Source organism: Pygocentrus nattereri, chromosome 27 (genome assembly GCF_015220715.1).
Source record: "Pygocentrus nattereri isolate fPygNat1 chromosome 27, fPygNat1.pri, whole genome shotgun sequence".
Classification (NCBI taxonomy): domain Eukaryota; kingdom Metazoa; phylum Chordata; class Actinopteri; order Characiformes; family Serrasalmidae; genus Pygocentrus; species Pygocentrus nattereri.
In genome coordinates, this window is record NC_051237.1 from 19001920 (window position 1) to 19017133 (window position 15214).

Sequence of the window (15214 nt, forward strand, 5' to 3'; positions counted from 1 at the left end):
TAAGGGAGAGTCCTGACACCCTGCGGAGGAAACTCATTTCGGCCGCTTGTATTCGCGATCTTATTCTTTCGGTCATTACCCAAAGCTCATGACCATAGGTGAGGGTGGGAACATAGATCGACCGGTAAATCGAGAGCCTTGCCTTATGGCTCAGCTCTTTCTTTACCACAACAGACCGGTAAAGAGCCCGCATCACTGCTGACCCAGCACCAATCCGCCTGTCAATCTCCCGCTCCCTTGTACCATCACTCGTGAACAAGACCCCGAGATACTTGAACTCCTCCACTTGAGGCAAGAGCCTATCCCCGACCAAGAGAGGGCTCTCCACCCTTTTCCGCCTGAGAACCATGGTCTCGGATTTAGAGGTACTGATTCTCATCCCAGCCGCTTCACACTCGGCTGCAAACCGATCCAGCGAAAGCTGAAGTTCGCGGCCTGATGTCCCCAATAGGACCACATCATCTGCAAACAGCAGTGATGTGACCCTGAGGTCACCAAACCGGACACCCTCCATCCCTTGACTGCGCCTAGAAATTCTATCCATAAAAATTATGAATAGAATCGGTGACAAAGGGCAGCCCTGACGGAGTCCAACTCTCACTGGGAACGAGTCTGACTTACTGCCGGCTATGCGAACCAAACTCCAGCTTTGTTTGTACAGGGCCTGAATGGCTCGTAGCAAAGAGCCATGTACCCCGTACTCCCGAAGCACCTCCCACAGAATACCCCGGGGAACACAGTCGAATGCCTTCTCCAGATCCACAAAGCACATGTGGACTGGTTGGGCAAACTCCCATGAACCCTCCAGAATCCTGGAGAGGGTGAAGAGTTGGTCCAGTGTTCCACGACCAGGGCGGAACCCGCACTGTTCCTCCTGGATCCGAGGTTCGACTATAAGCCAGACTCTCTTCTCCAGTACCCCTGCATAGACCTTGCCAGGGAGGCTGAGGAGTGTGATTCCCCTGTAGTTGGAACACACCCTCCGGTCCCCTTTTTTAAAAAGAGGCACCACCACCCCAGTCTGCCAATCCAGTGGCACCGCCCCCGATGTCCACGCAATGTTGAAAAGGCGTGTCAGCCAAGACAGCCCCACAACATCCAGAGCCTTGAGGAACTCAGGGCGGATCTCATCCACCCCTGGAGCCTTGCCACCAAGGAGCTTCTTAACTACCTTAGCGACTTCGGCCTCAGTAATGGACAAGCCTATTTCCATGTCCCCAGACTCAGCCTCCTCACTGGAGAACGTGTCGGTGGGATTGAGAAGGTCCTCAAAGTATTCCTTCCACCGCCCAATGACGTCTTCAGTCGAAGTCAGCAGCACACCATCTCCACTATATACAGTGCTAGTGGCACACTGCTTTCCCCTTCTGAGTCGCCTGACGGTTTGCCAGAATCTTTTCGGAGCCGACTTAAAGTCAGTTTCCAAGGCCTCACCAAACTCCTCCCATACACGGGTTTTTGCCTTGGCAACAACTGAAGCCGCAGATCGCTTGGCCTGTCGATACCTGCCAGCTGCCTCTGGTGTCCCACAGGCCAACCATGCCCGGTAAGACTCCTTCTTCAGCTTGACGGCATCTCTCACCTGGGGTGTCCACCACCGGGTTCGAGGATTACCGCCCCGACAGGCACCAACTACCTTACGGCCACAGCTACAGTCAGCCGCTTCAGCAATGGAGGAACGGAACATGGCCCATTCTGAGTCAATGTCCCCCACCTCCCCCGATATCTGGTCAAAGTTCTGACGGAGGTGTGAGTTGAAGATCAATCTGACAGGTTCTTCTGCTAGACGTTCCCAGCAAACCCTCACTAAACATGGTGTTCGTGATGGACAAACTGTGGTTTGCGCAGAAGTCCAAAAACTGAACACCACTCGGGTTCAGATCAGAGAGGCCATTCCTCCCAATCACACCCCTCCAGGTCTCACTGTCATTGCCCACGTGAGCGTTGAAGTCCCCCAGTAGGACAATAGAGTCTCCAGGAGGAGCACTTTCAAGCACCCTTCCCAAGGACTCTAAGAAGGCTGGGTACTCTGAACTGCTGTTCGGTGCATAAGCACAGACAACAGTCAGGACCCGTTCCCCAACCCGAAGGCGTAGGGAAGCTACCCTCTCGTCCACCGGAGAAAACCCCAACATACAGGCACCGAGTTGAGGGGCTATGAGAAAGCCCACACCTGCCCGCCGCCTCTCACCATGGGCAACTCCAGAAAAGAATAAAGTCCAGCCCCTCTCAAGGAGATTGGACCCAGAGCCCAAGCTGTGTGTTGAGGTGAGCCCGACTATATATACCCGGTATCTCTCAACCTCGCGCACCAACTCAGGCTCCTTCCCCGCCAGTGAGGTAACGTTCCAAGTTCCAAAAGCCAGTTTCAGCAACCAAGGATCAGAACGCCAAGGCCCACGCCTTCGGACACTGCCCGATCCACAACGCACCGAACCCCTACTACTGCCCCTCCCATTGGTGGTGGGTCGATGGGAGGGGGGACTCATGTAACTCCTTCGGGCTGGGCCCGGCCGGGCACCATGAGTAAATGCCCGGCCACCAGACGCTCGCTGGCGAGCCCCTCCCCCAGGCCTGGCTCCAGGGTGGGGCCCCGGTAACCCTGTTCCGGGCAGGGTACGCAAGTCCTGTTTTTGTGTCTTCATAAGGGTTATTATGGATCACACTTTGTCTGACCTGTCACCTAGGACCAGTTTGCCATGGGAGACCCTACCAGGAGCTTTTGCTCCAGACAACATAGCTCCTAAGATCATTCAAGCACGCAAACCCCTCCACCACGATAAGGTGGTGATCCAAGGAGAGGCAATTTAGACCAACAGTGTCAAAATGCAGTGCATCCTTTCATCCAGTGCTGCTTGTCTATGTGCTAAACTAAAACAGAATTAGCTCAAAAGCAGACAGGGGTGCATCATGTTTTACGTTTTATATGACTTCTGCAGTGGAAATATATTCTCTGTCACGCTTGCATCTGACAATACCACTGCTTTCCTGCTGAACTGAATTTACTATTTTCTCTTGAGATTATAAAGATGAGAAAAAGGACTAATTTATAGAAAAGTTATAGCTTATGGACTAATAGTGCTATCGTTACAGCTTCTGAGATAGTCGATGTTATCACGGAATGATATTTCTAAAAATAGCAATTGCCAAATAAAATACTATTCCTGTTAATATTTTGGTGAAATTACTGGTCATATACTAGAGCTTTATCCTCACCTAATAGAGTGAATCACTGCTAAATAAAACTCCTTTTACTGTAAGGTGAGAATTTTCAATTGAAGTCAGATACAGCCCAAGCTCACACAAACACACAGTACTCACCAACGTGTTACTGAACCCATTATTACATAGATTGATTTCTGTTGTTTTTGGAAGACCTAAGATTTGTTTCAATGAATGTCTCTACTTTCTTTCATCATTTGTATGTTAGCTTTATATTTGTATCCTTAGTAAGCAACCAAGTCATTTCATCTTGTTAGGTGCATACCGCCACCTACTAGTTGTCTCAGGTAATGCTTGAACACACGTTTCAAGTGACTGAATAGTATGTATGTCACGCAGTCACTCAGTCAGTCACACAGGCAGAGACGGCAACATGCATTGGGTAGTCCAGCAAAAAATGTACTCATTAACTTCAATAATTCAAAAAAATTAATAAAATCCACTTCAACTTAAACAAAAACTACCATTATACTAAAACTAAAACTGAATCTGATAAAACTAAACTGTTACTGCACTCTTGTATTGAACAAATAAACTAAAAAACAACATAAAATTAAACATTGAAAAAAAAATGTAAACCACAATAAACCTGCTTCAGAGTGGACCTAAAGGTCATATACAACATTTCTTAAGGCTCTTACACCACTGATGAAAGGTCCAGCCACTGACATGATGTCAATGAACAGCCCTCAATAGTGAAAAGCACTTGCTGCCATAACAGCACCTAATTACCTACAAAAATACTATAGCTAGTTGCCCCAATTTCTTTTTACTGGCTCAGTTGTTATGACCAGATTTATAATAAGGAGAAAGGATGGTTGCAAATATATAACACAATACCTGAAAGTATTTCTACAATACATGATATATAGCATGACATGGTGCTAATTGTTGTTTCACATTCAAAGTTCTCAAGTCAACTGTCTCACAACTGCATCCTATTCAGCCACATGACAGACTCTGCTGGCCCTTGATAAATATTAGTCCTTCACACTTTAAGTAGCACTGTGTTTAAGATTGATCAGATTGACTGAAGCAACAGGCTGCTAGACTGCACCTCTCTTTATTGTAGCTGTGACTTATACTGTGTGTGCATTGTTAACTGGTTTATTCGTATCATATTGGTGAAATTAACAGCTCAGGAAGAATTTCAGCTGGTATATCACCCAATACTATTGCTGTCCCACAATAAACTGGCGTTACAGATTTTGCCATGAGCTTTTATTACTGCTGCTTATCATCCTACATGGCTGACGTGTTGATAAGTTACGTCTACTGGCACACACTTACGCATCGGAAATTGCTTCATGGTACTCGTCACAGACATTGGTTTCCCGATCACATATAGCGATACTGCGTTTAAGTGCCAGTACGATGCAACCCTAATTTCAAGAAACACAGTCTGAAGCTTTAAGAATGGTTCTCATGGTTCCCTGACTTGAACACTATTAAAATCACATTATTATATTTTAAGACATGTTCATGACCACACAATATCCAACCAGTACCACGGTATTCTGACACAATGCACTAATAGTTTCACATTTGAAAAAAATGCCATCAACCCTTATCTTTTCACATACTGTCTTCTTCTTCTTCTTCTTTCGGCTGCTCCCTTTAGGGGTCGCCACAGCAGATCATCTGCCTCCATCTTGCCCTATCCACTGCCTCCTCTACTTTTACACCAACCATGTCTCCATGTCCACCTTCACTACATCCATAAACCTTCTCTGAGGTCTACCTCTTCTCCTTCTACCCGGCAGCTCCATCTCCATCATTCTTTACCCAATATATCCACTATTCCTCCTCAACACATGTCCAAACCATCTCAACCTGGCCTCTCTGGCTTTATCTCCAAACTGCTCCACCTTCACTGTCCCTCTGATCTGCTCATTTCTAATCTTGTCCAGCCTTGCTCCCAACTGCAATTTCTTTTTTTAACGTTAATCAAATAATTGTTGGTTTTCATAGCCTTTTTAAAACGTGAATACTTTTTGCAGGTTCATGATACATACTGTGTTTTGTGAAAATGTCTTAAAATATCATGATATTATCATTTTTGCTTTCTCACCCATTCTTCATTTGCAATAACATTAAAAACTAAATCTGAGAAGCAGCCAGTTCATGGATCCCTGACATAAACATTCTGCAATATTTTGATTCAACCAGCAGATGGAGATGTTACCGGAGGTTTGATTAGGCTTTGTTCAACAGTAGCAATGACTCTTCTTAGATGGTAAAGAAAAACACAGTGATTTTGTGTGAAATAATGCATTGTAGAGAAGTGGATCAACTCAGATTTATTAGTAGTGGTTTCAGGAAACACAGGTCACTATACCTACAGCACAAATATTCTTCTTCTTCTTCCGGCTGCTCCCTTTAGGGGTCGCCCCAGCGGATCATCTGCCTCCATCTTGCCCTATCCACTGCCTCCTCTACTTTCACACCAACCATCTCCATGTCCACCTTCACTACTTCCATAAACCTTCTCTGAGGTCTACCTCTTCTCCTTCTACCCGGCAGCTCCATCTCCAACATTCTACCTACAGCACAAATATTGACATTGAATATTTCCTTTACTTTCCAAAATGACCAGTCAACCTACATGTCTCATGACTTTTTCCATGTAATGTTAATTAAAATGATTATCTTTAGAGATTATTTTGCCTTACAACTCCCTGAATGTGCCTTTCCCCCATTAATGACTTTTAAAAATAAATTTTTGACCAAAAGCTTACCTCAAAAATCATAAAAGAATATCTCAAGCATCACTCAACACATAACCATTTCATGTAATAACTGTCTGTGAAGGAGATTTTAGGGGCATTAAAAACATCAGATGTCTGGTTTCCTTTCACCACCATTGTGAACAATTCTAACACTATTTTTTTGTTTATAAAGGAATGCTTAATTTCACATCAAACTACTCTAAATGAGTTTTAATTATGCCAATATGATGTAAAATTGGTGGAATTCCCATTTAACTTCAATTAACAGCTTGCTATAAAATTTTATTTTAACTCCCTGGTCTTATAATACAAATTACAGAGACTTGTTACTGTTGTTATATATAATACCTTCACCTTAAGTAAACTTAACTTACTTTTATGGGGCCCAAATCTTTGTTTAAGACCGGTATACAGGCTGAAATATTCTTTCTTCACTGTGAATAAGTGAGGCTTTAAGATGAACAGGTGGACATCCATCCATCCATCCATCGTCATCTGCTTATTGGGTATCCGTAATGTAGATTGACCGGTAAATTGACAGCTTTGCCTTCTGGCTCAGCTCTCTCTTCACCATGACAGACCGGTATAGGGTCCGCATTACTGCAGACGCCACACCAATCCACCTGTCAACCTCTCGCTCCATCCTTCCTTCACTCATGAACAAAATCCCAAGATATTTAAACTCCTCCACTTGAGGCAAGAATTCACTCCCGACCTGGACAGAGCATTCCACCCTTTTCCGACTGAGGACCATGGTCTCAGATTTAGAGGTGCTGATTTTCATCCCACTTGGCTACAAACTGGCCCAGAGAAATCCTGAGGCCACCATACCTCCACTTGGCTGTTCCGAGAAATTCTCTCCATAAAAGTTATGAACAGAATCGGTGACAAGAGAGAGTCTGCTCCAGAGCCCAAGCCAAGTGTTGAGGGGAGCCCAACTATATCTAGTTGGTATCTCTCAGCCTCATACACTAGCTCGGGCTCTATCCCTGCCAGAGAGGTTTCGTTCCAAGTGTTCCAAGGATTGGAACATTAAGGCCCCCGCCTTTATCCGTCACCCGATCCATTGCACCGGACCCCTATAAGCGCCTCTCCCACAGGTGGTGGGTCCATGGGATAGTGGTCCCATGTAGCTCATTCGGGCTGAACCCGGCAAGGACCCATAGGTAAAGGCCCGGCCAGCAGGCGCTCACCGAGGATCCCCTCCCCCAGGCCTGTCTCCAGGGTGAGGCCTCGGTAACCCTAATTCAGGCGATGGAAACTGGATCCTGATGGTTTCCATCATATGGGGTTTTTGGATCACCCTTTGTCTGGCCCATCACCTAGGACCTGTTTGCCTTGGGAGACCCTACCAGGAGCTTTTGCCCCTGACAACATAGCTCATTGGATCATGTAGGCATGCAAACCTCTCCACCACAGTAAGGTGGTGATCCAAGGAGAGGAACAGGTGGACATATGTAAATGTATTGGTTTATGTGACATCATAAAACAGGTTCAAACAGATTGAAACTTTTGAGTCAAGAGTTTTTGCAGCTTAGTTCTTTATATGGACTGTAAGGTCTGGGGCATGAAGGTTTTGGATTGTTTTATCAACAAGAAATTATGAGTTTTATTTATAACACAAACATAAAACAAAGTGACTTCCAAAAAAAAAAGAACATCAACTTGTGAACTCTAGAAAAAAGGTCATGTTAGTCTCTGTTTGGGATGAACAAATCTAACATGACGTTGTTTCTGATGTCAGTATGGTGTGAAAAAAAAGAGAGAAGTGATATTTGATCATGACAGCATCTTATTACCAAATCAGTGAAATAGTGTTATTGCAAAATATTATTTGACAACACAGTAGTGCATTTCTTTCAAACTAAAATGTGAAACTTCCCTGTCTGTAGTGAATGTTGTTGTCAGCCAGATTTTGAGGAAGACGAAGTGTCAGATGTCAAGGCTTCCTTTCTTTCTTATTCACTGGTAATATGCTAGAAAATCTGCAGAAAATCTGCAAGAACAATATGACCAAAAGGTCAATACAATGTCCTTTGACAAGGGAGGAATGACCTGTACTATAATATGATGGAGAGGCTGCACTCTGTATTTGCGCAACTATATCATTGGTATAGTGGTATAGATGTACACTGTAACAAATTGTGAGCTTACAACAAAACAAATATCCACTACCTTTTCCCTGTTCACTAAACTGTAAATAGCTATTTACATTTGTATTTGGGGCGGCATGGTGGCGTGGTGGGTAGCGCTGTCGCCTCACAGCGAGGAGGGCCTGGGTTCGATTCCCCAGCCAGGTGATCAGGGTCCTCTCTGTGTGGAGTTTGCATGTTCTCCCCGTGTCTGTGTGGGTTCTCTGGTTTCCTTCTGCAGTCCAAAAACATGCAGTCAGGCCAATTGGACGTGTTAAATTGCCCCTAGGTGTGAGTGACTGTCTGTGTCTGTCTGCCTGCCCTGCAATGGGCTGGCGACCTGTCCAGGGTGTATCCTGCCTTTTGCCCGAGGACTGCTGGGATGGGCTCTGACGACCCTGACGGAGAAGCGGCTTAGAAAATGGATGGATAAAAACATTTGAACTTATATAATAATAAGAATATTTTAAGAATAATAATTTGTGTAAAAAGCACAACTAGTCAAAATTCTTTGACCTATAACAACTTTTCTTTTTTACATTTATGGCATTTGGCAGATTGTCTTATCAATAGCAACTTACAGTTTTAAATAGGTCATAGAGGTGAATGTAAGGTTAGCATCTTGCCCAAGGACTCTTACTCTGATTAGCCTGCCACACTGAAGGCAGTGCCATCACCCAAAAAATGTGTTTCGGAGTGTATCGTAAATATCATCAGTGTGCTTGACAACAAAGAGAATATAATTAGTTCTGTTTAATTAGATTAAGTGCAGCAAAGTATCTGAAATGTTGCATACAAATCACTGGATTCATAGCTTTTTAATAGAGTTTTTAACATGTTGCACATCTTCGTCTGTTCCAATGTATCACATAAGAAAAAAATAAATACTGTGACATACTGTGTATTGTGAAAACCTCCTGAAGTATCACGATATTTCTGCCATATCACCCAACTCTAGTAAAAGCCAAAAACAAACACCACTGAGTGATTTAAGGCAGTTTATATGGATCATTCTGCTGAACTGGTTCAAAGTCAGAGTTGAAAATACATTTCAGTTTTTAACTGACCTGGACTTTAGACTAAAATCTTTTGCTTTGAATGAACCTATACTTTAATTATGTTTACTTCAATAAAATAAATGACTGAGTAATCAAAACACTACCAAAACTTCACTTTATGTTTTGGTAACGAGTGTTTAGGTAGTGACAATTTTAGCCAATTTTCAGCATAACTCTAAAATGCTACCCAGCACACAAATAGCAAACATAGCTTCATAAAAATAAATAAATCTAAATCTTTCTTTCAAACTCAAAAGAAATGTAAAAACACTGTAAAATGTAAATATTAATGTATATGTGTAAATTTAAGGGTTATGTTTTTGGGACAGTCACTTCCTAACACGATGTGTCCTATAAACAATGATTTTGTATGTATTTAGCTAATTACTCAATTAATGCTTTGGGATTAAATAGATCACAACATAACTCTTGTACGCATCTATGGTCTGAATACTTTCCTTTTTTTAAGTATAATATTTATTTTATTAAACGATAGAATGGCCTATATATATATATTACACTCCATGTGCTAAGTATAGCTATTGACATAGCTGATATGATACAGAGAGGCCATGATAATTTTGATAGTTATACTTTATAAAGTTTTGAACTTTGCATGGTGGACAGATGGATTTTTGCAAAAAGGCAGATTTTTTATAAGTACTCCTTGGATGATGTGGCATGTCCTATTCTGTACCCACTGTTGTTGTTGGTATACAAAAAAGATATATTTAATCCATCTAACATGATCTAATCTAATATTACAATATTGTAACCAAAAAAATCACACAACTGACACAAATAATAATGATAAGATGGCTGAGGAATTTGGAATGAACTTATATTGCTGAACAAACTTGTTTATGAAGTAGTCTTAATATAGGTTCAAAGTATTTTAGGGTTTAAGGCATTTTGCACTGTCAAAAATTGTAATTGAAACTTGTTACGCTGTTTTTCTTGCATGAAGTGGCCAGTAAGTGGAAATACTTGGTGATTCTAATAAAGTAGGTGATGTGTATAATAGGCCTGAGGGTCATGTTGCTTTTGGGGTGTGCACAAAGAGATAAAGAGAGAGAGAGAGAGAGAGAGAGAGAGAGAGAGAGAGAGAGAAATTTAAGAAGCTGCCTGTTAGTTCTCTCTGCTACGCACTGTAACACTAGCTTTACTCCTCTGCTCCTCACCTTCTCCTTATTTTATTTTACGTTAAGTGTAGCTTAAGTGAACGAAATCAAAAAGAAATGCTAACATGTTTTCGAACTTCAGCTTGCATCAGCGTAACTCACTGCAGTAAAACAACCAAACTAAAGAGACTGCATACATTACCTAGAGCTGCAACATAGACAAAAGTTCTTCTGATGCCCGTCTAATAACATGCAAAAGAAAGGTCAGTCGTTAAATTTTGAATGTGGACACTTTGGATAAAAAGGTTTCCGGGAAACACTCACTAATAAACATCCTTAGTGTTAGGAGGCTTTTGGGAAACGCAGAGCCAGATGAACTGAATCAGGTGTGTTAGAAGAGTTGGAGTGATAAACCCTGCAGGGCTGTGTGCGGCCCTCTACGACAGAAATCTGATCTAAACCATTGATAGTGTGTGTCCCATGCTTCTGAGCATGTCGTTAAAACTAGGTTTTGGTTCAGTTTCCACAAAAGGGCTCAGTCATGGTATGAAACAAGATCAACAGCATCGTTTCTCATGCTCACCCTCCCTTATCACAACTGTTCATTACATCATTATCTTAGCCTTTGATTTATACAGCCTGTTCATACAGCTTTAACAAGACTCAGAGTCAGAAGATTCAAAGAACAATTTAGGTTAATAGAATAACATTCTTGTTTGCTTCTTTTTTTAGCCAACTTATACCCATTGATAACTTCACATGATCACACACATCACTACATATATTGTAGCCTAGATGTTCTATTATCAATTTTCATTCCTTGGACAAATTCTCCAATTGTTGCCAAGCAGTGTTAACTTGCTTGCCAAAGAAACACAGCTCGTTTAATAGTGGTTGGCTCTTATTTTAACTCAACAGGTTTGCAGTAAGTCACATGATCACACATCTTAATCAAAGGTGTGTAGTTAGCACTTCAACAATGTTCCTGCTTACCAATTAAAATAAAAAAAAAACATATATTTGTTTTGTAGACATGAACAAGACAAAGATAGTTTGGGCTAAAGTTTTATTTCTGTTCTCTTTGTTATAAACAAACAACAAGCCATTTTTTGTTTTTCTCACTTTCATTTCTGAATACATCTATTAAAATGCAGCTTCAGGGCACATCCATATTTTTAAAAAAAAGTCTGATTTTATGTTTTCATTTGTACGCTGAAAGCACAAAACTAAAGATGCAATTGTTTTCCCATTTTTTGTTTGTTTGGCACACATTGCCAGTCCATCGCAGGGCAGACTGACAGACACATTCACTCAGACCTAGGGACAATTTACTATGTCCGGAGTACCCGGATGAAACCCACACAGACACGGGGAGAACATTCAAACTCCACACAGAAAGGACCCTGGTGTAAGGCAACAGCACTACCCACCACACCACCATGCTGCCCTCATGTTACACAATATTCTCAATTCTGAATAGTGGACAATGTCTATGACAACATTTTTCCATCAGCAAGAGGCATTAATGTATCATTATAAGTCCAGAGGTGGGAACAAAAAGAAGTGGACGTAAAACCTTTCATTTGTACTGAGGTGACAGGAAAATCACCTGAAGTCTGATTTTAAATTTATTGGACTTTCAGTCTTAGATGTTTTAATAGCATGTTCTGTTTAAACTAGATGAGCTCTTAGAAAAAAAATGCTAAGATGTTGTGTGCATCTAAGTGACATAAATATACAGTGTTCTAATGAAGCCTTGGCATTGCCCATTCCTTATTTGAGTTTTTTCTAGAATGATTTAAATTGTTAATTTCAGCTATATTAAAACTGAGCAAAAGTCTACTGTTGTAAAAAATTACATTCAGATTGAAAACGTTTCCAAAAAAGTTAGGACACTGTGCACAATGTACATAAACAGAATCCAATGACATATAAATTATTTAAACCATATATTTATTTTAAAACAATACAAACACCACATATTAAATGTTAAAACTGAGAAATTGTATTGTTTTTTTTTTTAAATATTTATATATTCCTATTTTGAATTTGATGCCGGCAACATATTTAAAAAAGTAGGACAGGTTCATGTTTACTACTGCACTGCCTCTTCAATTACCAACAATCTGTAAGCGTTTGGGAACTGAAGAGACAAATTGCTGTATTTTTAAACACATATACGCTCATTGTTTAAATGAGTCTCTGGCTGGAGTCTCCGGGATGCTACAAAGTACTGACATGCAACGAGGTCCTCAACATGGTTCATCTCTAACGACCACCTCAGGAACAGCCGATGAACAGGATGAACAGAATTCGGGTGAAAGGCCCAAACTGTATCATCTTAAACAGTGGAGACACATTCTTGAATTCCTGCCTAAACAACAAAGAAATAGACACTGTAAAACTTTTGTTACTGTAATATATCATGGTGCTGTTAAAGGTTATGTACTGTTGATAGTGACTAACACAAAACTTGGTGCATGACAGAAATTATCACATTGTAATTGAACACAAAATGTCAATATTAAACCCATTTTAAAGACGAGTGTTAAAATGTTATAAATAGGTTAAATGTTTTAAGTGCTACCGAGCTAAGCCTTCGTGATTTTAATTACTAACCCAGTTAGAGAACGTAGAATGAAGAGAAAGAAGAAAAGGTTTGACTTGTAAGAACCATGAGCATCTTTGAACTACAGATTGGAGAAAGTTTAAGAGGCCAGTAATATAGCAAAGAATGAGGACTTAAATCAGACAGACCCAAACACCAAGCTAAACATTCAACGGGGCTTTCAGAATTAAGGAAACTATTAAAAATGCTGACAATGCAGGACGGAGACATGCATACAGGTCTATTTACTGTGGTTTTGTTAGTCGTATTTCAAAGTAATCAGAGCAACTGTCAAAAGGTCAAACATGAACTTCAAAACAACCTGAATCAGAAAGTAACTGAAACACAACAACATAACAGACAAGAACAGCGCTAGAAGAAATCCACTGTGTGAAGTCTGTTAGTAAGAGTTTAAAAGAGATTCAGACTGTGGAACAGACAGAATTAGAGAGTTGTCTTTCAGAAGTGTCCTTAGGTTTTGTAAAAGCAATCATTTTGTGACCCACAGAGCTGCAAAATAGCAGTAGCTACTTCTCTTTACTTGATTTGTGTTTTACTCCAGCGTAGCACAATCAAGTAACTTCTACACCTCTAAGCACATTAATAAAATCACTATGAACAGGACGTGGATTTCTGTTAAGACGTCTGATAAAGAGCTATAGAAAGAAAAGTGATTAAAAATTGAACTGAATTGAAATGATGAAGCAATTCCTGATTATAGCTCATATACCTGCATTCATGGGAGTTAAGATACTTTGTATGTTTACCTGAAACCAGTTTCATTGTCAACCCCAAATGTAAACAGTATTAGAGAGTAAAAATTAAAAATATTTATTCTATAGAAGATGGAAAACACGTGGCTAAATTGTTAAATTACAATTAGAGCAGAAGTAAGAAATAATGAGATACGAATAAACTAAAAAATACTAAATCACAACATTATCCACTACAGAGTTTCAATTTAAGCAGATTCTGTAAATGACTACAGGGACAAACGTCACGTTCATTTAAAAGCCTCCCACATTATCTTACCTGGGTAACAGAGTGGTGTCGAGATGGTTGATAGAAACGGTAGGCTGTGTAGAAACTGGGCCCAGTCACCCCGGGGGCTGGGACACCTTACTGCCTTTAACACAGAGGAGAGATTCTACTGTGACAAAAATATATTGTGAAAAACAGATACTATATACACAATGGATAGAATTAGATAAAGCACTTCTAAAATGTCTACTGGCTCTGAATGTTCCTGTCTGAGCCAAACACAGTGCACTGTGGAATTTGTAGTCCTTCACCAACCAGTGTAGTCTTAAAGAGGTGATCCCCTACACAGCCATGGATCTTTGACTTCTTTTATGCTTTCCTTACATTTTAAAATGTGTATCTGATACATTTCTTATGTTGTCACATCTAATATTGATGGAAGTGCAAATGGAAGCAATGGAAGCTTTATGCAATTAATCCAAAGTAAAACATACTCCTGAAACATTGGGAGTAGATTAATAACAGCATAATGTGTACGAAGTGTGTTCAAGTAATTCAAGTAATAAGGTAAAGTAATAAGCTGCTGCAGATCATGACCAAAGCGCAGTCAAAGTCTGATATGTTGACATGAATCGTATTCCTATAACAGAATAAGCTGATCTGCAATGTTTATTAGGAGCTGCAATTAAGTTCTATTTTCTACATGTCCTTACTGTGAAGAATATGACATGAATCTTGAAATAGACGTTAGAACTATTTCATAATCACGTTAAATTCAAATATTAGAAGTTGTCTACTAAAGCTAATGTAACAGGCCGCGTGCCATTGGCCATTGGTACTGAAAAACAGTAATTGTCTTTAGCACAAACTGTGACTGTGAAATGTTCTCACTGCAAAAGTCTGCTGGAGCCTATCCCAGCGGTCATCGGGCGGAAGGCAGGATACACCCTGGACAGGTCGCCAATCCATCGCAGCTCTGTAAGTAATGAAGATTTGTTGACTTATTTTTATTTTATTGGCTTTTTATTGATTTTTTTTCTGATTGGCTGCTCTCTATTGTGCCTCCTTCAAAAAGCAGTCCGGGCTGCAACGTTCCTTATAACTTCATCCATCCATCCATCCGTCCTCAACCGCTTATCCGGGTCCAGGTCGTGGGGGCAGCAGCCTAAGCAAAGAGGCCCAGGCCTCCCTCTCCCCCGCCACCTCCTCCAGCACTTCTGGAGGGATACCGAGGCGTTCCCAAGACAGTCCAGAGATATAATCCCTCCAACGTGTCCTAGGTCTTCCACAGGGGCTCCTCCCCATCGGACATGTCTGGAACACCTCCCTAGGGAGGCGTCCAGAGACCATCCTTGCCAGATGC

The 15214-nt window shown here is 41.2% G+C and overlaps 1 long non-coding RNA gene across 1 annotated transcript; it reads right to left on the minus strand.

The window, feature by feature from the left end:
- Window positions 1-12306: 12306 nt before the first annotated feature.
- LOC119262568 lies at window positions 12307-14782 on the minus strand. Its single transcript, XR_005129759.1, has 3 exons — window positions 14743-14782; window positions 13903-13996; window positions 12307-12636 (listed from the first exon to the last, which is right to left on the minus strand). It is a non-coding gene; the product is annotated as an uncharacterized LOC119262568 (long non-coding RNA).
- Between the last annotated feature and the right edge of the window lie 432 nt (window positions 14783-15214).